At 43.1% G+C, this 9,071-nt stretch overlaps 1 long non-coding RNA gene across 1 annotated transcript; it reads left to right on the plus strand.

Moving 5' to 3' along the window:
* Window positions 1–566: 566 nt before the first annotated feature.
* LOC132667784 (uncharacterized) lies at window positions 567–8,438 on the plus strand. The gene is made up of 4 exons (XR_013555832.1): window positions 567–709; window positions 5,427–5,551; window positions 6,092–6,335; window positions 8,220–8,438. It is a non-coding gene; the product is annotated as an uncharacterized LOC132667784 (long non-coding RNA).
* The last annotated feature ends 633 nt before the right edge of the window (window positions 8,439–9,071 follow it).

Genomic DNA, 9,071 nt, shown 5'->3' on the forward strand with positions numbered 1-9,071 from the left:
ACAAAAGAAATAAAGTAGATACTAAAAACGCACCACCCACTTTTCCAGAAATAAGATTTGTATAGATTTTACTGAAGATCTCTGTCTTGGTCAGCTTAGGCTCCTATAACACAAATCCTGTACCATGGTTTTGGTGGCTTAGACAGCAAACATTCAGTTCTCAGAGTTCCAGAGGCCGGGAAGTCCAAGCTCAAGGCACTGGGAGACTGGGTGTTTGGTGAGACCCCCCCCCCCCTTCCTGGTTTGCAGAGAGCTGCCTTCCTATTGGTAGTCTCACATGGCAGAGAGAAAAAAAAAAACCTCCAGTCCCTTAATCCCCTTATAAGGGTACTAATCTCATTCGTGAGGGTTTCTAACAACCTCCCAAAGTCTCCCCCTCCAAATGCCAACCCACTGGGGATTAAAGCTTCGCCCTGCGGATTGGGAGGGGAGCACAAACGTTCAATAGCAATCTCCATTAGTCTTTCCGTCATCTATCTGAACCCTCTATGCACTGCAATGGATTCTAGAATTATTCCAGTTCTAGAACTGTTACAGAACAGAGGCACATTCACAACAGACAGCTTTTGAAGGAAATCCAGGAAGACCCACGGGACAGATTACTGTAACTCAGCTCAGAAGACACGGTTCTACTCCTCACTGCATTTCTGCAGTGGCTTGCAGAATAAATTCCTCCATCTTCCTAAACCTGCTGTATTCCCCGAATAAGGTAAAAGTGATGGTTCTCCTATTCTGACCTCAGAGGAGCCATGAGGATCCACAGAGCAATTTTATAAGGAGGTTTCCATAGATCCAAGGGAATAAAGGTGGGTGGGTGAACAAGAGTACAGCTTCAGTTGTATTGCTGTTCCACCGGCTAGAGAAAAGTCTCGCACAGTTACGTGACAGACCTCTCCTAAGCCTTTAGGTTCTGTGAAGAGGGGAGCGTATCAGCTCTGTCATGTTCTGTAGTAAAACCGGGGTTAAGAATTCAGGGCCATCTCACAGGGCTGACAAATGAGAGGGGAACTGCTTCTATCAGGAATGCTGTGAGGCTCTGTGGGTCGGAGAAAATGGGAATCAGAATGGTTGGGTTTTCTTGGCATGCCCCTAAATAAGAGGTGCGGGAAATTCCTATTGTCCAATTCTTTCAGAAACCTGGGAGAAGCAGGATTCAAGGGAACGCCTTGAGAGAAGGTCTAAGGGTTGCTCATTTCATCTAAACCAATTTTCCCGTTCCCTGCTGTTTACCAAGATCAGCAAGCCACACATTTGTATCTGTCCCTGTGTTGATCTCTCACTGGAAATGTCTTTTGGTTCCAATTCAAATTCATTTGGGTGCCTAGAAAGAGATGTTACTAGTTATAAAGCCATGCCAAGATTGTTTCCAGACTACATACTTCCTTTTCTAAACCCAGAGACCCATGTTTGGGATGCCTTTACATAAAAAGTTGTCAAGATTAAAGAAATACAGACATGAGGCTGCATAATTTAAAATTACATAGACAGGATTTTTCCAGAAACCCTTTTTTAACATACAGTAAATCCAACTTTCTAAAGGCCCTGGGCTGGGTTTATCTCTAAGTATCTTTGGGGAAACTGTGATGTATATTAATCCACTCTTCTGCGTCTTTAGCTCAGGGTATAGAAATACATCAGCTACCTTCTTGCAAACCTATGACAAGGTAGTCTTTCCCTCCCTCTGCCTGGGCTTCTTCGGCAACCAGAGATGGGCTAGGAATGGAGGGCTAATAACTGTGATGCTATAACGTCCTGCAAAAAATAGGTTCTCTACAATAAAGACATACCTATCTCCGTATTAAGGAGATCGTGGCGGTTTGGGTTAGAGAATTTCCTAAAGGCATCTTTTAAAATAAGGTAGATAAGGGAAAAATGAGTGCACAAAATCCATTTGGGCTTCCAAAAAACTTTAGTGCCTTTTTGGGTTAACCTGGTAAGTACTTAAGGCAAAATATAAAATCCCATTATGGATTTTTAGAGCTGGTTAAGAGAGAGAAACTAAAGAAGAGAAATCAATGGTCATTCCTCAGCCTCAGACAAAGTTAATAGTTACTGCCTTAAGAATCTGATTACAGTTAATCCTCTGGTGCTAATTTTCTTCCATATATTTATTAACAACATGGAAGTGTAAAATGTGCTGATAAAAAATAATTACACAGTCTGTCAAGGCTAGGAAAAATTGTGAGGATGGCAGAAATAAGTCACAGAGATGGCCAAGGAAAGAAATTCAGCTTAGATAAGGAAAAGTGACACTGTGCTGGAAATCACTTCCAATAATCTTCCCCAAATCCCTCAAAGTGAATACGAGATGTTACAGGGAAGCCTTTACGGGTAGCAAAAGCACCGTCCCCCTTGATTCTAAGCACCAAGATCAGTTTTAGCCAGGTCAGTTTAAACAAGACACAGCAGAATTCAAAATTAGACTGACGAGGGTGCCCAAAACAAAACAAACAAAACAAACAAAATCAAAACCTGAACGGGCTGTTCTGGGGAAAGACGTTAACACTTCATAAGTCCAACATGGCAGACAGTGACTCCAGGAACTTGTGGATAATTGGAAACAATTGCTCTACGTTCGCTGTACCTTGAATGATTCATGATTCATCCTAAGTAGATTCATCCTAAAATACCTCCCTACACTGCACCTTCAAAATGGGTGGATTATTGCAAAGCCTCTCAATTAGTAACTGTAGCCTCTCAACTCTTACCTGTTAATAACTACTCATTGACAGAAGGGGGAAAGGGTTAAAAGGTGCCCAATGCAAACTGTGCCCTTTATCGTCATCTCATCTTTCCTCTGCTGACACACTTCTGGGGACCCATAGGATCTGTCACCAAGGACCACGTTCAAGTATTCTGCTTTGCTACACAGCCAAATATTGTTTAACTCCTTGAAAATTGAGTTTTTGACCCTCTGACTTTTCAATTAAGAGGACTGGGTTCTGTTTTTGTTTTTAGAAAACAAGAAAGCTGGTCACTGTGCCGCACATTTGTAGGGTTTCTGGAATCACTCATAGATTTTTGTGGACCAAAGGCTATCCAACAGTGAGAACAAGATTTCAGGATGGCATCCCCTGCCGGGGGTATGTTGCTGAATTGTCTCTTCATGCCCAATCAGTCAGATGATGTGTATTCTGGGAATAAAACCTTGGCTATTTTTCTGTAAATCTAAGCCAAGTAATACAAAGAGAATAAAAAGCCACGACGGAAATAGTCATCCTAAAATGCCCATCTTCTTGATCGTGTTGAAAAATTTTCCAGATGCAACTTTCCACCTAAAAGTCTGTCAGGGGGAGGCAGTTATAAGATGACAAAGTAACGATAATACTGCCTCTTTCTTTCCCCCTAAATAAACCAAAATAAGGGAAGGGGGCAGGGACACAAAAGAAATGCTGTTTTCCATGAAAACAGAATCACCTAGGACCCAAGCCAGAATATATATATTTTAAAAAATACTCAAGGGCGCTTTCGCGGCTCAGTCGGTTAAGCGTCCAACTCTTGGTTTCAGCTCAGGTCACGATGTCACAGTTCGTGGGATCACACACTGCGTTGGCTTCTGTGCTGACAACACAAAGCCTGCTTGGGATTCTCTCTCTTTTTCCCTCTGTCTCTGCCCCTCCCCAGCTTTCTCATGCTCTAAATAAACAAACAAACAAATAAACAAACAAACATTTAAAAATATATAAAAAGTACCCACCAAATGCAATGAAAGTTGCACCAGAGTGAGGGAGAACACGAGGAAAGATGCCTTCCCCTGTAGATCTAAAAGGATTTTCCCAAAGTAGTCTACAAAACTGGTTGTCCAAGGCTTGCCAAGGATGGGAGCGCCACAAATGTAGGGTTGGAGCCCAATGGACTGTAGCTGGAGTGCAGAGGAACCATAAGGAATCCAGCCCTTGCAGTGGACTTGAAACCACTGCATATGCTGGGATATGCCAATCCCTGAAATTGGAGTAACACGACTGTATTCATCTGCTCGGGCTGCCCTAGCAAAGTACCACACTGAGTGGCTTGAACACCAGGAATTTCTCGTCTCACAGTTCTGGAGGCTCAAAGTCCAGGATCAACATGTCAGAAGGATTGGTTCCTTCTGAAGGTGCTAGAGACGGACCTGTTCGATGCCTCTCTCTTGGCTTCTGCCAGTTGTTGGCAATCCTTAGAGTTCCTTGGCTTGTGATGTATCATCTAATCTCTGCTTCCGTATTCATATGGTACTCTCCTCTATGTGTGTTTGGCTCTGTGTCTCTACTCTTCTTCTTAGAAGGACGCCAGACATATTGGACTAAGGGCCCACCCTCCTCCAGTATGACCTCTTCTTGCCTTAACTAATTACACCCACAATGACCCTATTTCCTAATAAAGTCATATTCTAAGGTCCCGGAAAGAACATGAATTTTGGGAGAATGTAATTCAACATAATTTTGTGACCCAGTATGGCTGGTATCCCTCAGGCTTCTGGCACAGGCAGTAGAAAATTGGAGAAATATGTTATCATCCCATGCCTTATATCATTACTTATATAGAATAGGAACACATGTTCCAGCAGCAGTGGATACAAAGTCAATTGAATTTGTAAGCTTCAAATAAAAGAAAAAGATTCCTGTATCTTCCTTTAGTGTATGCAAGCTAGACAAACAAACGAATAAGTAAAATAATCAGGCACCCAAGAGAGATAAAAAAAAGATAATAGAAATTAGCTTCAGACTTTTCTACCACAGTATTCAGAGCAAGGTATATAGCAAGTTCCTAAGGAAAAAGAGCATGACCCAGGAATTTATACCTTGTTATATTATTGCTCAGAAAGAAAGGCAATTAGGATATAATACCCATAACACTTTGAAAAAAGCTAACAGAGGGTTGGAATACAATTTTGCAAACTTGAATGAAGTCAAAACATGCTCATACCCTCAACCCTATTCAAATCCACTCTTAAGCATTTAATGTAGAGAGACCCTCACACACGTAGACAGTGAGCAACTTACAAATCTTCAGAGAAGCACTCTTCATACAGGCCCCATATTGGAAACAGCTTACTATCCATCAATAGGAGACCGTGTTGTATTCCAGAAGTTGACAGATTGTTTTTATAAAAGGCCAGACAGTAAATATTTTCAGCTCTGCAGGTCATATTGGTCTGCTTCAGCCACCCAGCTCTGCTGTTGTAAAAAGCAGCCATAAACCATTCGTAAATGAGCAGGTCTGACGGTGTTCCAATAAAACTTTATTTGTAAAATCGGATGGAAGGCTGGGTTTGGGGAACCTCTGAGGTATAAGGACATAACAAAAAATAAAAGTGACAAATGCGCAAAAAATGAAATGGAAGGATACACACAAAACTAGAAGACATCCTTAAGGCAAAGAGATGAATAAGAAGTCGTAGTAAAAGGATTGTTGAAAATGATTTTAAGTTGGTGAATTGCTTTCAGATTCAGGTGCAGAAATTAGGTCCAAACAATTGGCTACTTGTGAGAACACACACAGAGATGAATCAACCTGTACCCTGAACCTGAAGCCAATACATACACTTCCGAAGGAAGCATCCAAATAACAGGTAAAGCACTCTACCTCCCAGAAACATAACTCTTGATTTTCCAAACATTCCATCTGTTCCATAAAAATATATTTCTATTTTTGGGGCGCCTGGGTGGCGCAGTCGGTTAAGCGTCCGACTTCAGCCAGGTCACGATCTCGTGGTCCGTGAGTTCCAGCCCCGCGTCGGGCTCTGGGCTGATGGCTCAGAGCCTGGAGCCTGTTTCCGATTCTGTGTCTCCCTCTCTCTCTGCCGCTCCCCCGTTCATGCTCTGTCTCTCTCTGTCCAAAAATAAATTTAAAAAAAAAAAACGTTGAAAAAAAAAATATATATATATATATTTCTATTTTTAAGAACATGACCTTCTTTTGTGAAAATCATTTTGAACTAAAATAATGTATTCTCTAAAAATATTTGAATAAGTCTTAAATAGTTAAAGGGAATCAAATATTAATTGCAAACATGGTCAGCAATTTCCTGTTATATGGAAAATTAACTCCACCATATTTTCTCTCAATAGCCCAACCTCACAAAGCCAATCTCTTGGTCTTTCTCCAACAGATCTTCCACTTGTTCTACATACCCAGACACTGAAACTACTCAGAAGTGTGGGGAGGAGATGTTGAGAAATCCCTTATTTATCGACTCCCGGAAAATTAGATTCACATGTTATGCATGAATAAGTTTTTCTGAATACCTGTCTGGTGCCTCACCAGTCGATGGCTAAGGATGAGAAATACCTAACTCTACAAATGGCAAAGGACATATGTGGCAAGGTGTCTGATGATGAGGAATGAAGGAGGAGGTAAAGAAAGGACCAGATATTATGGTATTAAACACAACAACAGTAGGAATTGAGCCATTATGCATGTAAGCACTGAGACTCACAGGTGCCAAGGAATCTATCCAAGGGTCACACACAAAAATGTGGCAGATCCAAGACTCAGATCCAAGTTGATCAACCTCAAAATGGGCATTTATACATAAGTAGTTAGAATTTGCTGTATTGTAAAAATCTGGGGCAGTTTCTTCATGAGAACCTCAGGTCATGAAACATAATGGCTATGCATTTCCTGGGCTGCAGAGGAAAGAACTAGATTGAGAACAACCAGTCGTCGCTCAATGACTATCTATTGTACGTGTAGCACTGTTTTCGGTCCTGAACCGAAACAGCAAACCCAAGAGAAAAGAACTGATAATCAAGCACATCGCGCACGTAACAGCCGTGATCACAAAATATTTGTTGAGTTAGTGGATGAATGACTGAGCGAATGCCTATGTCAATATTGTGACCCTTGGACTCTAAGTTTACTAGAATATTAACATATCTACATGATGGGGACACCTGGGTGGCTCAGGTGGTTAAGCATCCAACTGTTGGTTTCAGCTCAGAGCATGATCTCATGGTTCATGAGTTCGAGTCCGCATCAGGTTCTGCGCTGACAGCGCGGAGCCTGCTTGGGATTCTTTCTCTCTCTGCCCCTCCCCTCAAGATAAATAGATAAACTTAAAAAGATCTATATGATGGAATCAAAACTGTCATTATGGAAGAAGCAAGCTCCAAAGTGCTTTCTAAAGGGTCTCTCTCTCTCTCTCATTCTCTCTCTCTCTCTCTCTCTCTCTCTCTCTCTCATGCACACACACACGCACACACACACACAGAAGGTGCTCATCAACTCCCCTAGACACAAGTCTTGCCCTAGACTTGGCAAACTGCCTTTTCTGCCCAACCCACAGGATTGAGCATCTCAAGTGAAGCGGAAAAGAAGGGCTGAAATGAAGGCATATTTGGGCAAAAACCTTGAGGGATGAAAAGAAGAGAGAGACTGCAAGCACAATTAGAGAGTATTAAATACAAAGTGTTATCAGACGGGGGCAGAGTAACAGCGAGCTACAACCTGTCAGCTCTGTGAACAAATTCAGGTGTTCGACACTTCTCACTCTTCCCCCTCCCTTTCCCTCTCTGCTAGACTCATAAAACTGAGGAGACACCCTCCAGATCTTTTAAATGTGTTTGGGTGGGATTATTCCCGCCCCCCCTGCCCCCCCCCCCCGGCCCCGACAGCCACGCATTGTACTAAGACTCCAGCACCGTGGTGAGGCAAGATGGGGAGTACTCAAATTCATTCCTTGTTACTTTGATGGCCTCGGCTGCCTTCATTTGTCCCTCCCCAGTAACCTCAGCTGAGAGAGCAAGAAAATGATGCTTCCTCGTTCAGGACAAGAAAAATGCTCTAGAGGTGAGTTTGAAGTGTTCAAGGTCGGGGGAATGTGTCATACTCATTCTGGAAAGGCATTCCATTGTCAAGTGTTGGCCAGGAAGGAGAGGAATAAAAACATATGGAAAGAAAAGGGAATACAGACTTTCCTTATGGTATAGGCTCTGCGAGACAGAGAAGAGTATGCCTTCCGCTCACCGGAAGATTCAGGAGGAAAGCCTTCTTATAATTCTGCAGCCCAGTGCTGACAGCCCTTGGCATATTTTCAGCAGGAGGTACATTAACAAATAAGGAAAAGCATCCCCCTGGGCCTCTAATAACATTTATTTCATGCATCATTTCCTCCAAGGAATAGTAGGCTGTGTATTTTTTATTCCTGGTGCGCCCTGTCTAAGAAATAACGGCCAAGCTCACCTGTTTACTTCAGTGTGTTTTACAACCCTCCCTAAGCTTTGTTTGTCTTTCTCCAGTTTCTTCTTCTTCTCCTCCCGTATGCCACACTACGGAGGTCTGAATACAAGGGACACAGATGCTAATACACCGGCTAGATTTATGGAATCTGCAGTATCTCGGGCAAGCCATCTCAAGTCTTTTATGGAAGGAGGCAGAGGAAGCATCCAAAATAAATAACTCAAATGGCCCATGCAGTATAAACTAAAATTAGGGTAAATAAACGAATACTAGCGTGATTCCCAAGCTTCCATCAACTCTGTCAGCCCTAAGTGCCCACCAGGGGCTCTTGGCTTCTCCGCGGACCAGATTTAGCCTGAGTCTAAATATGTGCCCCTGGGCCCAGCTGCACAGACTGGCCACACACACGTTCTTCTTGGCCCTATGGTGAGGCCACTGCGCTTTGGAGGCCCATGTCTGGTGATTGAGAGAGTCATTCCCAGCTCTGGTTTCCATCTTATTCATTTCCTCACCAAACCCATGAACTCAAATCCCCGCATGTCTCCCCCATTCCCCGCCCCAGGGCCTGTTCTGGAAAGAAAATGGAAAAAATTGATCTTTCCCTGCCATCTTAAGGGCCCTCTTTTCCGAATCCTCAGCCCTCGTGGCAAAGTGAGCCCCCACCAAGAACCCAGCCTGAGGGCGGTGGGAAAGCCCTGGCCTGCCCTCCTCCAGGGAAAGGACAAAGCTAATGGCCACGTCCACGCTGGGGCTGCAAAGCAGTGAGCCACAGTAACGACCTAGAAAAACGGTTGTGAGAAAATGTTAAGTGTAAATCAGAAGACGGAACTATGTCTCCATTACAGTTACAACCGCATAAAAATGCACTCATTTGGTAAGAGAACCCAGAACGTGAAGAAAGGAAAATGGCC

Source organism: Panthera onca, chromosome B2, assembly GCF_046562875.1.
Source record: "Panthera onca isolate mPanOnc1 chromosome B2, mPanOnc1 haplotype 2, whole genome shotgun sequence".
In the NCBI taxonomy this organism is placed as follows: domain Eukaryota; kingdom Metazoa; phylum Chordata; class Mammalia; order Carnivora; family Felidae; genus Panthera; species Panthera onca.